This window comes from Physella acuta, unplaced genomic scaffold (assembly GCF_028476545.2).
Source record: "Physella acuta isolate Inbredline_101_S28 unplaced genomic scaffold, ASM2847654v3 ptg000168l, whole genome shotgun sequence".
Classification (NCBI taxonomy): Eukaryota; Metazoa; Mollusca; class Gastropoda; family Physidae; genus Physella; species Physella acuta.
Window position 1 is genome coordinate 150,983 of NW_026731687.1, and position 16,238 is coordinate 167,220.

Consider the following 16,238-nt stretch of genomic DNA (forward strand, 5'->3'; position numbering starts at 1 on the left):
AAAACTTAAAGCAACTCTTACATGTGATAGCTAGATTTAGATTGTAACAACAAATTGTTCTCATGCTTAAGGTGTCGTCTGGCTAGTTGATAACGAAACAACGTCTCTAATTACGTGTAATTTATAATTAATATACTAATTACGTTTCTTCTTAAAGTATGATTATTACATAGTTTTAACTGCCTAATATTATTTTACAATGCCTATTTTTTTAAAAAAAGGCCATTGTTTCAAAATATTCCCAATATTTCAGCACCTGTTTAATTTTTTTTAATTGGCCAATGCCCGTCAAACTACTCAATATTTACTTAAACTTTAGCCCAATGTTCAATTAGCTTCCCAACCCTAAATTTTCACCAACTACCTAATGTTATCGAGACAGAATGAGAATGATATACCCAATCAAAAGACCTTATAAAATCTAGCAAACCAGACGTCCATATGCTGAAATGAAAACGTGTAAACACGTCTACTCTTAGCCGTCTACATCAGATCAATAAGTGTCTAGGCTCTCATCGATTAGATGCTGCTACATAAATTATGTGCGTGACGTCACTTGGTAGTGCAATCAGACGTCGATACGGCCGTTTGGGCGGTTGTTTACATCTCCTGAGTGGTAAGTTTACATTCAGTGTTGGTAAAGTTTACATTCAGTGTTGGTAAAGTTTACATTCAGTGTTGGTAAAGTTTACATTCAGTGTTGGTAAAGTTTACATCTCCTGAGTGGTAAGTTTACATTCAGTGTTGGTAAAGTTTACATTCAGTGTTGGTAAAGTTTACACCTCCTGAGTGGTAAGTTTAAATTCAGTGTTGGTAAAGTTTACATTCAGTGTTGGTAAAGTTTACATTCAGTGTTGGTAAAGTTTACATCTCCTGAGTGGTAAGTTTACATTCAGTGTTGGTAAAGTTTACATTCAGTGTTGGTAAAGTTTACATTCAGTGTTGGTAAAGTTTACATCTCCTGAGTGGTAAGTTTACATTTAGTGTTGGTAAAGTTTACATTCAGTGTTGGTAAAGTTTACATTCAGTGTTGGTAAAGTTTACATCTCCTGAGTGGTAAGTTTACATTCAGTGTTGATAAACTGGGCCGATGCTGCTGACGTCTTAATTAGCTGGCGTCTTGATTTGCTGGCGTCCTAATTAGCTGACGTTATAACCCTAGTCTTAGTTAGCTGGCGTCCTAATTAGCTGACGTTATAACATTGGTGTCTTAAATTAGCTGACGTCATAACCCTAGTCTTAGTTAGCTGGTGTCTTAATTTGCTGGTGTCATAACACTCGAGTCTTAATTAGCTAATGTCTTAATTAACTGGCTTCATAACATTGTTTTAATCAGCAGGCGTTATAACACTAGCTTCTTAATTAGCTGGTTCTACAGTTATACTCTGATTCAGGTTAAATTTATAGGCCAATGTAGGCTAAAGACATATGCTAATGTAGGCTAAAGTTATATACTAATGTAGGCTAAATTTATATGCAAGTGTATGCTACACGTATATGCTAATGTAGGCTAAAGTTAAATGCAAATGCAGCTTAAAGCTATAGTGCATTCAGGTTACGAAAAATCAACACTTAACAATTTACGCATAGGTTTATTTTATCGTGAGGCTTACTATAGTATTTACTTAGTGTAGGGGGAGGGGTGCATCTTCCAGGTGAGAGAATGTACACCCTCTACCAGGTGAGAGGGTGTATCAAATTTACTAAGTGCAGGGGTGTCACCTTCAGGGAAGTAGTTGTAACAAATTTACTTAGTCCAACAGTCGTAACAAAATATTCCAAGTGTAGACCCAGTGTAAGGGCGGACATTAGATGTCTTTGCCGAGTGTGTAGGGGGGGGGGGCAGCTTAATGTGGCATACACACACAGACCAACAAACTGTGAGTATACAGTTATCTAGGTAAATAAAACAAGTTTCAGCCAGGTAACCGATACATTACTCACCACAACATGCTTATTACAACACCTGCTCACTAAATTTGCTATAAAAAATATTGAACTCTTATATTCCTATCAATTATTTCTCGTTGAGATTTAGCAATTCTAAACTACAAACGGAATATTTATCGTGTAGATCTTTGTTCAGTACAGAGGGGGAACATTCTTCTCTCCCTTGACTTGTATTGATTTTATGTGGCGGCCACGATACGTTGCGTGTTCTGTCAATTAGCGACACGTTGATGTGTGTGGTTGTGTGGCTAATTAGATAGACGTGAACCGTGACGGTGAATTAAGGTAAAGTAAGCTTTAGTACATGTGTATACACTTTTATACTAGGTACGACATCTTGTACATAATTAACGTGTACACGTCTTCATACGTGACACATGTCACGTGCGTTGTTAAGGTGTACGCGTGTGTACCCCGTACACAAATGTATCACCATTAACACAAGTGTATCACCGTGTCACCAGTACACACATGTATCACCGTGTCACCAACTACACAGACGTGTCACCTTATTAAATCAATACTCCCCCAGTCCCCAGCAGGTGGGTGACTAATCACTCTGGTATTCCCCACACACACATCACGTGATCCACACTAAGATTACTATCGAGTGCTTTATTGCCCCGATACGGTGGGAAACGTCAGTCACGTGACGCCGTGTTTACTGCAGGTACTTGGGTAGGTAAACCACGGTACTAACGCTGTCAGTTGATACACCATTCTACCCCGTCAGTTGGTACACCATTCTACCCCGTCAGTTGGTACATCACGGTACCCCGTCGGTGGTACACCACACTTCACTTACAATCAGCTGACTAGCTGGACCTAAGGGGACATTACTATAATCTAGTCGACTATACATTTAAAATACTCATTGATAGTTTACTGTGAGGTAAGTTTAATATTTATTGTTGATAATTTATTGTTCCCTTTTATATCATTAAGGAAAAATGTTTATTAAAATATGAAATAGGTAATATAATCGATGACATATGTTTCAGGTGTGTAGAGTGTTTTTATCTATAGCGACGTAGTTCACCGAGATTTACCTGTGGTGACGTAGATCACCCTCCGTTTATTACGTAAGTACTTGCTTATCTGACTTGTGTTGTATTTTGTAAAGTCAAGTACACACGAAATGTGATCAATGTATCATGAAAGGGTCTATGCCGTGTAAACTATTCATTCTTACAAAAAACCAACGAAAAACGTTTTGTATTGATCTATAGAGGCGACAACTCGGTTCATGAATGGGCGGCAACTAAGCCTATAAGGGGCAGTAACTAAGCCTGTAAGGGGCAGTAACTAAGTTTAAAAGGGGCGGTAATCTCCTGCTCTTTGTCTCGCCGTGAGCACCTGCGTCTGGTGAATTTCTGTGACGTCATAATAACAGTGTGATTGTCGCGTTAACGACACGAGAGAATAAAAAACTGGTTGGAAGTCGTGAGTGTGTGCGGTGGACGTTTTGTTTATATATTCTAGTGTGGTGTGTGTCATGGACTTTTGTTTATATATTCTAGTTGTCATTATTCAGTTATATGTACAATAATGTTGTATAGGAAAATATTATGTTTAAAAGTTCTATACATAAAATAATATTATATGTATAAACACATTATACTTAATTATGTTATATGCATGGACATGTTATACGTATAGATATGTTACATATATGAACATTTTTATATAATAGCATCATCCATTTAAAATAAGACATTGATATATGAAACAAAGATTTATGTAAACAAAAGGTGAAACTAAACAAACAAATTAGTGATACATATAGCAGGCTGCCCCTGGAAATCAACACGAACTACATCATTAGCCCGACTGTGGTGCCAGTTGTTACAGTTTGCTGAGTACACGCTCGTGTCATGTGACTTGAGCATTGGGAGGGGGGTCAGGAGTGAGGGTGGGGACGGTGGGGCACACAATTCTACTCACATCGTCTGCGTAGCTCGGGTGTTTGCTAGTCCTGTTCTAATTAGTTCACATTTAGCGTGTTAATTAATTAGCTCATGCATAATATATTTACTTCTCGTGAGTGGATATGTTTTACTTGTTACAGTGTATTTAAACAACATCCAGCCCAGTTGAACTAGTCACAGAACCCAAGTCATTTCAGGGGAAGTAGAGTTTGTCTGGCACCGTGAACCATGCAGAGCCCCGGATACGGTCCTGTATTGAGTAATGGGCTTGTCATCCAAGCCCAACTCAGCCCACCGAATCAGCTTCCGAGGATGTCGGAATACCAGCTGAAATGTTTAGAGGAAAATTTCCAACATAACAGAAACCCATCCGACCTTGACATTACTCTTATGGCTGCAGAAGTCGGGTTATCGGAAACTTCCGTTTTGGTGAGTAAAGTTTACTTTTGATTGGTACAGTCGTAGTTTCGTGTTTTCTGTGTGTGTTGTTCAAGTTTAATCTTCTCTATGAATCTATGTGTGTTGTAGTTCTAGATCCATATTTAACATGGGTGTATGTATGTTGTTGTAGCTCCATCTTTAATATGGGTGTATGTGTGTTGTTGTAGCTCCATCTTTAATATGGGTGTATGTGTGCTGTTTTAGTTTTATCTGTGCTGTCCATGTATGCTTGCCATCTCATGATTCATAAAGACGTCGTTGTATGTCTTCTATATGTATATTGGCTCCATCTTGAATGTGTCACTGATAAAATTCGCGCCTAATGTGACGTACTAAAACACTATATGATAATGTATGCAAACACTCCAGCACTACACACTACACTTGAATGAGTTTAATGACATCATTTATATTCATACACTAGCAGGCTGTTCTCTGATTGTAAAACACAAAAAGTAAACGTTTTTTTTATATTTTTCTAAAACTCAATGTGTGGTTAGCACGGGCACCGAGGTTGTTAATAATCTGATCAATACATTCGTGTTGTAAAGTGTCTTCTGATAGTTTGGTTATAGATCGATATATTTTAGTCTGGTTTCACTTAAGAATATGTATTTATCTGCTTTACATAACTGGCTAAACTAAACGTATATCAACCTTTGGCTAAAGTTACATATCTGGCTAAAGTTATATCAGCTATACATCTCTGGCTAAAGTTATATCAGCTATACATCCCTGGCTAAAGTTATATCAGCTATACATCCCTGGCTAAAGTTATATCAGCCATACATCTATGGCTAAAGTTATATCAGCCATACATCTATGGCTAAAGTTATATCAGCCATACATCTATGGCTAAAGTTATATCAGCTATACATCCCTGGCTAAAGTTATATCAGCTATACATCCCTGGCTAAAGTTATATCAGCTATACATCCCTGGCTAAATTTATATCAGCTATACATCTCTGGCTAAAGCTGCTGTGGTTAAAGGTGACCCAATAACCTATTTTTGACAGTGCGGGATATCCCAATGACCTGGTTCACGTGCCATGATCCAGAGCACACAAATTTGTTACAGCTGGGCTAGAAACCACCTTCTAGTAGGTTCCACACAAATATGTTACAGCTGGGCTAGAAACCACCTTCTAGTAGGTTCCACACAAATATGCTACAGCTGGGCTAGAAACCACCTTCTGGGGTCATATACTTTCTCTAATATAAGGGGTCATATACTTTCTCTAATATAGGGAGGGGGTCCAGAGTATCTTCCAGGCATCTCAGGGCCCCACCCCGCCCCCGAACGAAATGGAATTTATATAGAGAACATATACTTTTACCAGTGTCCCCCCCCCCCCCCCCCCGCGAAAATATCCGGAGAAAAAAGTCTGGAAGAATGGAACAAACACTAATAGCTCATCTAGTATATGATTAAGCTTATGTTGCATAACAATACTTGGACGTTTTAACTTATCCTATTCCTTAGTTGGTGTTATATAACATTTCCAAAGGCCACATTCTATACTACATTTTTAGCACACCCCCCCCCCCCCACACACACACACACCTACATGTTGCGTTAAAAAAATGTAGTTTGACTGGACTGCTATAGAAACTACAGTTAGGGGTCATCCATTTATGACGTCCACACGCCGGGGGGGGGGGGGTCCGAAAAAAAATTGACTTTTTCGGACGCGTATGGACTTATATAGGGAAAATAAGTGGATTTTTGTGGACGGGGGGGGGGGGGGGGGTCGAAAATCCAAAATATTTGTGGACGTCATAAATGGATGACCCCTTAACCAAAGCTATTCGCACGTTTGCGGTATGGAAACTGTCGTAGGCTTAACGAAGAAAAAATGGATATATCAGAAAACACTCTCAAAATGTAGATAGCTGCACAACTGTATTAGATTAGATTACATATTCGTTTAGCTACCAACTGGAAAAAAACAAACATTAAACGTCAATATATGCAAGATGGTTAAATCGTTCAAGTCTAAAGACTAGTGCCATCGTGGTACCAAATGTTTTCGTCTTTGATGAAAAAGATGTATACACGTATCGCATTTTACATGTTCATATCAATATAAATAAGCCAGATATTCTGTTTGAATGGTCAATTTCCAGGCCAGCAATGTCCATTTATTTATTCAATCAGTTAGCAAAAATTAATACATAAATAACATTTATATGCGCCACGATGTAGTCAAATCATTAACCAGCGCCATATGTGCTGCACCTAGAAGAAACAAACGTTCTTATAAAGTATGAGAGGTGGGGGAGGGAGGTGTAACTGTACGCAAAGAAAACATAATGAATGAGTTAGTGTCAGGTAATGTCAAGCAATAATTTCATGCCATGTGATAGCAGGGATGTGGCAGAAAGAAAAAGAATTCGGTTCCATCTTCACAATACATTCAACCCCCACCCCAACCACCACCCTCCACCCAACCCCCACCCCGTTCACCAAACTCCACCCATTCCCCAACCCATCCACCACACTCCACCAACCCCCGCCCCCAACCACCACCCTCCACCCAACCCCCGCCCCGTCCACCACACTCCACCCAACAACCTGCCCCATCCACCACCCTCCACCCAACCCCCGCCCCGTTCACCACACTCCACCCATTCCCTGCCCCATCCACCACACTCCACCCAACCCCTGCCCCATCCACCAACCACTACCCAACCCTGCCCCATCCACCACACTCCACCCATTCCCTGCCCCATCCACCACACTCCACCCATTCCCTGCCCCATCCACCACACTCCACCCAACCCCTGCCCCATCCACCAACCCCCACACTCCACCAACCACTGCCCTACCCACCACCCTCCACCCAACCCCCGCCCCGTTCACCACACTCCACCCATTCCCTGCCCCATCCACCACACTCCACCCAACCCCTGCCCCATCCACCAACCACTACCCAACCCTGCCCCATCCACCACACTCCACCCATTCCCTGCCCCATCCACCAACCCCCACACTCCACCAACCACTGCCCTACCCACCACACTCCACCCAACCCCTGCCCCATCCACCACACTCCACCCAACCCCAGCCCCATCCACCAACCCCCACACTCCACCAACCACTGCCCTACCCACCAAACTCCACCCAACCCCGCCCTACCCACCTTCCACCACACTCCAACCAACCCCAGCCCCATCCACTACCCAACCCTGCCCCATCCACCACACTCCACCCAACCCCATCCACCAACCCCTGCCCTACCCACCTTCCAACACACTCCAACCAACCCCTGCTCCATTCACCATCCACCACACTCCACTCAACCCCCGCCCTACCCACCAACCCATACCCTACCCACCACTTTAACCTCTTGATCAGCTGTAGATATAAATAGCTCAAGAATGTCCGACCAATTAGTCAGTTTGTTTAATTTATATTTACCTGTTTTTAACATTTCATTTCCTGTTGATTACCGAATTTTCCATACCACCAGTTTTAATTAGAAAATGTATCAGTTTAGTTGCTCCACATCTTCATACCTGTGGGATGGAACTTTTTTAATAACCCACGTCATTAGGTTTGTTATCAGTTGAACGGGGCGAAACAGTAAATGTACGGTATTCATGTAAAGAAGTGTGCATGTGAAGTTAGGTGAATGTGAAGTTTTGTGAATGTGAAGTTTTGTGAATGTCAAGTTTTGTGAATGTCAGGTTTTGTGAATGTAAAGTTTTGTGAATGTCAGGTTTTGTGAATGTAAAGTTTTGTGAATGTCAGGTTTTGTGAATGTCAGGTTTTGAGAATGTAAAGTTTTGTGAATGTCAGGTTTTGTGAATGTAAAGTTTTGTGAATGTCAAGTTTTGTGAATGTCAGGTTTTGTGAATGTCAAGTTTTGTGAATGTCGAGTTTTGTGAATGTCAAGTTTTGTGAATGTCAAGTTTTGTGAATGTCAAGTTTTGTGAATGTCAAGTTTTGTGAATGTCAAGTTTTGTGAATGTCAAGTTTTGTGAATGTCAAGTTTTGTGAATGTCAAGTTTTGTGAATGTCAAGTTTTGTGAATGTCAAATTTTGTGAATGTCAAATTTTGTGAATGTGCGCTGAGCCTTATCAAAATGTAAGGTACTTGGCAAAATAAAAGGCGAAACAGACCAACAGACAGAACTAGATCTAGACTTGACAAATCTAAAGTAGAAACAGTTCAACTGACAGAACTAGATCTAGACTTGACAAATCTAAAGGAGAAACAGTTCAACTGACATAACTAGATCTAGACTTGACAAATCTAAAGGAGAAACAGTTCAATTGACAGAACTAGATCTAGACTTGACAAATCTAAAGGAGAAAAAGACCAACTGACAGAACTAGATCTAGACTTGACAAATCTAAAGGAGAAACAGTTTAACTGACAGAACTAGATCTAGACTTGACAAATCTAAAGGAGAAATAGTTCAACTGACAGAACTAGATCTAGCTTTGACTGACACTAAAGACATGGCAGCCTATGCCAACAGAACCACTTGAAACATCCTCACACACCCTGAAGACATACACTTATAGGCCAAACTTTTACCAGGCTCATCTACTTGCCCGTATCAAATGTCGGTTCTATAAATAGGTAAACATTTTAAGGTGTATTTTGAAAGTATAAAAATCATTCTCGTTTATATCTTTTGAATCAACAAACGTTCGTACTTTGGTCGTGGTTTTATTTTTATTATAACGGATACACATTTCTTTGGGAGAATCCAATTCAGGCTAATCGATTTTACAAACTGTGGTGGTCCGATCGAATTTTGAAAACACAAACACGAAGCGATTTGCTAGATCAACACGATATAATGGCTGGTGTTGATTGGTTGTGACGTGGTTGTGACGTGGTAATGACGTGTTTGTGACACGGTTGTTACGTGTTTGTGACGTGTTTGTGACACGGTTGTTACGTGTTTGTGACGAGAATGACAAGTTTTGACGTGGTTGAGACAAGTTGTTTCCGGATAGTGGCGTTGTTGTGGCAAGTTGAGACGACTTCGTGATTGTAACGTGATTGTGACAAGTATGGTCGTTTTTGTGACAAGTATGGTCGTGTTTGCGACGTGTTTGTAACAAGTATTGTCCTGTTTATGACAAGTTGTGACGGGATTGTGACGGAATTGTGACAAGTTGGGACGTGACTGTGATGTGGTTGTGATGTGGCCTGAATTTACTCGCTTGTGTTTGAAGTTCTAGCAAACAGCGAATGTTTAAAATTGGTTGCCAATACTTCAGGTGTAAGGACAAAGAGGTCGATAAACTCTACAATATACAGCCATGTGATTGTGACATTGTGTGATGGTCGATAAACTATAACCTGTAGCCATCTAATTGTGAAACGGATATACCCCTATTCATATCACAAACTAATCCTACCCTACAAATTTCACATTTTTTTACATCAATCATGAAGAATTATACAATATGACAATGTTTGGACTACTTTCTTGGTGTATTTCAATGATAATGTATAGGCTACAAATTACGAAATACTTTACCTTATAGTAATATGCTAATATACTTAGAAATACTGTAATGATGACGTCCTGAGCTACTACCTCTCTAACTTCAAATGTTTTGTTTCTCACCAGCGCTGGTTTGAACACAGATTGGCAAGATGGCGGCAGCAACAAGGTCTTCCCGCCAACAGCGGTTCCGTCAACGAATAACTGTCTCCTGACCCACAGTGCTATTTACACGGTTCGACTATTCGCACGGTTCAACGAGGGCTATTTACACTGTTTGACAACGCTATTAACACGATATTTTTACTGAAGGCTACACAAATTGTATGCTGAATTATAAAATGTATTTTTATATCTGATCCCAGTTTTTTTGTTGCACCTTTCCGATCTTTCAAAACACCAGTGGCTTAAGGGAGGGGAGGTGGGAGGGGTTTCATATAACCCATGGTTCATTTGGCTGAGGATTATTTTAGACGTTAGTTTATTCAGACAGTGATACATTTTCTCAGATTTTTTTCTTGCTTTATTGGGCAAATTTATGTAATAAAATAAAAGGGTTAAAGTATTTTTAAAATTGATTTTAAATTGATAAAATTAAAAGGATTAAACTATTTTTATAATTGATTAAATATAATTGATTAAATTATTTTTTTTAAATTTTCTTTTTAAATTGATTAAATTAAAAGGGTTAAACTGATTCGATTGAATGATTGCTTAAAAGACTTTGGAGAAGCTTCTATTTTTTAATGAAGCTTTCACTTCAGGCTGAGCAATTCTGCTTTTCAAACGTACCTACCTTTTATGACAAAAAAATCACAGAAAATATTAAGTGAATTACAGAAAAAATCAAGTGAAATATTCAAGAGTAAAATAACCATGATTGCAGTAGAAAAAAAAATGTAATTATTGTGTCATAATATTCCCGATCCTGTTTTTCTTGTTGTATTAAGAAACGTATGTTGTCTCAAACACGAATCTGTATTTACAGTTTACATGCATGTGCAATATTTGTGTATTTTTCACACGGTCCCTCTGTCAGTGGCTTGTGGGATGTGGTGTGTCACGTGCGTTTTGTCACGTGTATCGTGTTGTATCACGTGATGCAAGCCTGTCACGTGTGACGTGACGTCATATACTGACTGTCACGTAGAGATCACTCCGATTTTTCTTTATATTTTAATTTTTGCAATTCTGAATTCCATGTGACAAACACTGTATTTTCCGGTGCTTAGAACGACCCCACCCCAAAATAAAACCCACCCCAAAATAAAACCCACCCCAAAATAAAACCCACCCCAAAATAAAACCCACCCCTAAATAAAACACACCCCTAAATAAAACACACCCCTAAATAAAACACACCCCTAAATAAAACACACTCCTAAATAAAACGCACCCCTAAATAAAACACACCCCTAAATAAAACCCACCCCAAAATAAAACCCACCCCGAAATAAAACCCACCCCAAAATAAAACCTACTTTTGGATATACTCGCCCAATATTGACGCCCCCCCCCTCCCCGACTTTTAAGACGAGTTTACTTAGTCAACTAAATGAAAAGTCATCCTACACACCGTGAAAATACGGATGTTTTGCTTTCTTGTATAAGCTTATACATTTTTAACGCCAAAGGCTTGTTTCTCTAGGCGTGTGTGCGGTAGACAAGATTTTTAATTGTACAATTGTCAAATGATAAAAAATGATTTTATTTATTTGGAAAACAAGATCTACCTGTTATATGTTGATCAAAGCACATTTGGTGTGTACACTGTTGTGAGACATTCGAGGTGGTCTAACCTTATGTGAGGTTATGTTCTAACTGATGTTAGGTTATTGTATAACTTTATGTTAGGTTATGTTCTAACTGATGTTAGGGTATGGTCTAACTTTATGTTAGGTTATGGTCTAACTGATGTTAGGGTATGGTCTAACTTTATGTTAGGTTATGGTCTAATCTTATATTAACGCAACAACACGATTTGGTTGTTGACATTATATCCTCTCTATTTATGTATTTATATTTTAAAATAGACAATGTGCTGAACAGCACTACTGTATTTCTAATGTAAACTCCAAACGCTAGTTGTATGAAAGTTTATTACTATTTCCACAATTTATTGTTGTCTACCAAACCAGTTGTACAACTAGTGTCCCGACCCTCACATACCAGTCTACCTCAACACACTGGTCTCGCCCTTTTGTCGCTCTTTGTCTACCACTTTTTTATGGTCCAGGTTTTTCTGAATTTGATTTGTTATCTCCCTTATTTCTACCTTTTATTATTTATTTGATGTTTGTTGAGGTTTTTTTGCTTTTCAGGAAAATGTTCCCGAGTGAATAATTTGTCACATTCTCATATATGTGCTAAAATGTAGCACAAATCTGGTATATGTGCTGAAATTTGTCACATTCTTGTATATATGCTGAAACAAATGACTATCTTGTCTAATAACTAACAATAGAAAAAGACATTACATAAAAATAAGCAGTTTTTTTTTTCATTCAGACAAAATGTGACAGGAATTTCTACCTTACACACAACACATCTGGGTGAATTGAATTTTATTCCAACTGTTGAATTTTGTTTTTACATGTTATTTACCTGTACAACTATTAAAATTTTCACATAAACAAATCACATGCAACGTTTTTACATTAACCTTTATTTAATCTCGAATAAGTATAGAGGAAATATATTCAAATTATTTTGTAAACTCTTATATTTGCATGTTTTTTTTTTCCTTTAAAATTAATATAAAGTTGTCTACATCAATAAATACATTCTAATGTAAGTAAATAAGGTTAGGTTTTGTACTGAAATCCTGCATCAGTAAACTGTTAGAATAAACTGTCTCCATATGTTTGTAGTGCTGAGTTTCTATTAAACAGCCTCCTGCCCTGTCACATATAACCCTGTTTGTTTATACAACACTGGTCTAAACAATAAATGGCAGATTGTGAAAAATTCATGGCTCGTCTTGTGTGACTTTTATCATTGTTGCTTGAGTTGGTCAAAGTTTTCTGAGGTATTATACATGTATATGGCTCATCCTGAATAAGGACATTGACATAGAGCAATTCACTGACATAGCAGATCACTGACATAGCAGATCACTGACATAGCAGATCACTGACATAGCAGATCACTGACATAGCAGATCACTGACATAGCAGATCACTGACATAACAAATCACTGACATAGCAGATCACTGACACAGTAGATCACTGACATAGCAGATCACTGACACAGTAGATCACTGACATAGCAGATCACTGACACAGTAGATCACTGACATAGCAGATCACTGACACAGTAGATCACTGACATAGCAGATCACTGACACAGTAGATCACTGACATAGCAGATCACTGACACAGTAGATCACTGACATAGCAGATCACTGACACAGTAGATCACTGACACAGTAGATCACTGACATAGCAGATCACTGACACAGTAGATCACTGACATAGCAGATCACTGACACAGTAGATCACTGACACAGTAGATCACTGACATAGCAGATCACTGACACAACAGATCACTGACACAGCAGATCACTGACATAGCAGATCACTGACACAGTAGATCACTGACATAGCAGATCACTGACACAACAGATCACTGACACAGCAGATCACTGACATAGCAGATCACTGACACAGTAGATCACTGACATAGTATCTCAATGATAACCGGATCAATGCATTTTAGCTACGATCAATTAAGACTAGCCTTATAATTACTGCCAGAGAAAACAAGCACATCACTCGTTAATTGATTATCGGGTAATCCTTTTAATGATCCGTGTATCAGTCTGAGCCAATATTGATCAAATCCGCCATTAGCGCCGGTGGGAGGGGACGCTACAACCATTAACATCAAAGTACAAGTTACTCCCCTTTGTACACACACTGACATACACACCCTAAAGAACAAACTGATGCGACATCTTCCCAAACATCAACGCATGACAAAACTATCACCAGTTTAAACAAAAAGATTTCAAAGAACAAAAAAAATCATAATTTAGAGTGTTGTCATGGAAACCTTGATGCTAAACAAATATTAATTTTTAGATATAAAACAATGAAAGGATACCACAGAACGCAGCAAGACCAGGGGACATAATCCGTGCATCCAGATCTATTTCTGAAGTTGATGGTACTGAATACACGCTCGTTCTATTCTAGAGTTGCTTTAGTGTGTTTATTTCAACTAAAATTCATTATGTGCTCATGCGTGTGTTAAATTGTGTTATTAGCAGTTTAATTCAGTGTTTGAAACTTTAAGTCTAACTTGGAAAACTGTATAAAACCTACATCATCGCTTAAAATATTTAATGTTGTGACCAAAATTTCAGTATTACAATATAATATTTGTTGTTGCCATTTTTTAAATTTTAACCTTATTTCTAAATCCAATTCAGACTAAGGATTATATCATTTATTTAAATTATGCTAGTTCTGCTTGTTATAATTTCCTGTGACATCAAATTTTCTTCAACTTGATAGCAGATGAAGTGATAATATAATTGTACTACATTTTTATTGAAACGGCGGATGGAATAGTTCAATACTTAAACATCATAAAATCAAAATAGAAAATAACTTCGGTACTTACAATCTGTGTAGAGTGTTTTGATAATATAAAAACCAATGCAAAGAAATTATTATAACAAGCTTTTAAATTCACTATAAATAAAGATAAATGGAATAATTTTAGTTCTGTAAACAATTTTATCGAAAAAAATGGTGAGCGACCAACGCTTTTACTCAACAAAATATTCTTTGTTACATTCTGTCTTGGTGTATTTAAAAGCATGTTACTAGAAACAAATTTGAGGTTTGTTTTTATTTTCCACTTTTCAGTGATTAGAATTTTTAAAATTAAAATAGTAAATCAATACTTACGTTTTTTTTAATTAGCAACAAATTTTTTCTTTACATTCCGATCGTTCTTAATTAAGTCGACACCTTAATCGACGTAAAATACTTGTTTTAAATCTGATCAGTAGCTTATGATCTGAACTAGAAACGGTAATTAATTATCTCTTCCTAACGAGCATGCCATACTTGAAAGCAACTGTTAACGACAAGTCACCTGGGTGACATAGTTGATTGAATGATTGAACAATCGCTACAATCCCATTATTGATTATAGTAAACTTTAAAATGTTTGTTATAACTAATTCAAAATCTAATTACATTCAGATAAAATATGCAAAAAAAAAATATTTATTCAAATTTATTTTAAAAAAACGGTTACAATTGTAGGCACAAAGGCCTTTTTTCACATTGGCCGTTTAAACAAATAAAACAATTCAATAACACATAGCAGTAACATAGCACTAAAAATGTGGAATAAAGAAACAATGTTACATAGTTATCATACATAATGAGAAAAAAAAGAGAATATAATAGATGAATGAGAAATGTTACAATGAGTCAGTTAGGTTATTAAATAATTTTAGTTTTAGTTTAGATTTGAATATATTGCGGTGTCATCGGATATGAATTTATGCGGAAAATGATTGTTAAAAATAACAACGAAGATGGGACTTAAATACTTTAATTTCCTGTATTGATTTTACTTTCTGTGCATCTAAAAGCTAATTACTATGAAGGTTTTAACACTGTTTTATTTTCCACTTTAAATTAATTGGTTTTAAATGAAGTTCATAGGCAACAACAAAAAACATTTGCCTTGAAAACAAATCAATAGCTGTAATCTCTGAAACACATTTAGTCTTTGGTCTTCTGCAAAGAATGTGATTGACGCACAAAGGAAAATAGCTAAGCCGTGAAAAACAGTTCACTGAAGATGTAGGACTAGATCTTTGTATATGGAAAGTTTAGACGAAATCACTGCTGTAGAAGATATATTAAATTAATTTAAAAGTTTTGCCACATTTTAAAAACATAGAAATTGTGAACTAAATAAAGAGTATAAAAATCATAGCAGTCAACAAGATACGGAATGACGACCTGTATTCCAGTTCCTGATTTCGATATTTTCTAACTCAACATAGCCGTGAGCCCGTTTGGCCTAACTCAACAAAACTGTGTGACCGTTTGGTCTAACTCAATAAAACTGTGTGCCCGTTTGGTCTAACTCAATAAAACTGTGTGCCCGTTTGGTCTAACTCAATAAAACTGTGTGCCGGTTTGGTCTAACTCAATAAAACTGTGTGCACGTTTGGTCTATCTCAACAAAGCTGACTGTGTGCCCGTTTGGTCTAACTCAATAAAACTGTGTGCCCGTTTGGTCTAACTCAATAAAACTGTGTGCCTGTTTGGTCTAACTCAACAAAGCTGACTGTGTGCCCGTTTGGTCTAATAACCTATCAACATGTTAATTATTGTATTTGTCAATTTTCTTAGTCACGTGATCACAACTGTTCATTCAGCGACCTCGCCAAACGTAGGTAAGGATTTTCTC

At 37.7% G+C, this 16,238-nt stretch overlaps 1 long non-coding RNA gene across 1 annotated transcript; it reads left to right on the forward strand.

The window, feature by feature from the left end:
• Nucleotides 1-2,523: 2,523 nt before the first annotated feature.
• Nucleotides 2,524-4,061, forward strand: LOC131936136 (uncharacterized). Its single transcript, XR_009386017.1, has 3 exons — nt 2,524-2,842; nt 2,952-3,032; nt 4,019-4,061. It is a non-coding gene; the product is annotated as an uncharacterized LOC131936136 (long non-coding RNA).
• Nucleotides 4,062-16,238: the final 12,177 nt, after the last annotated feature.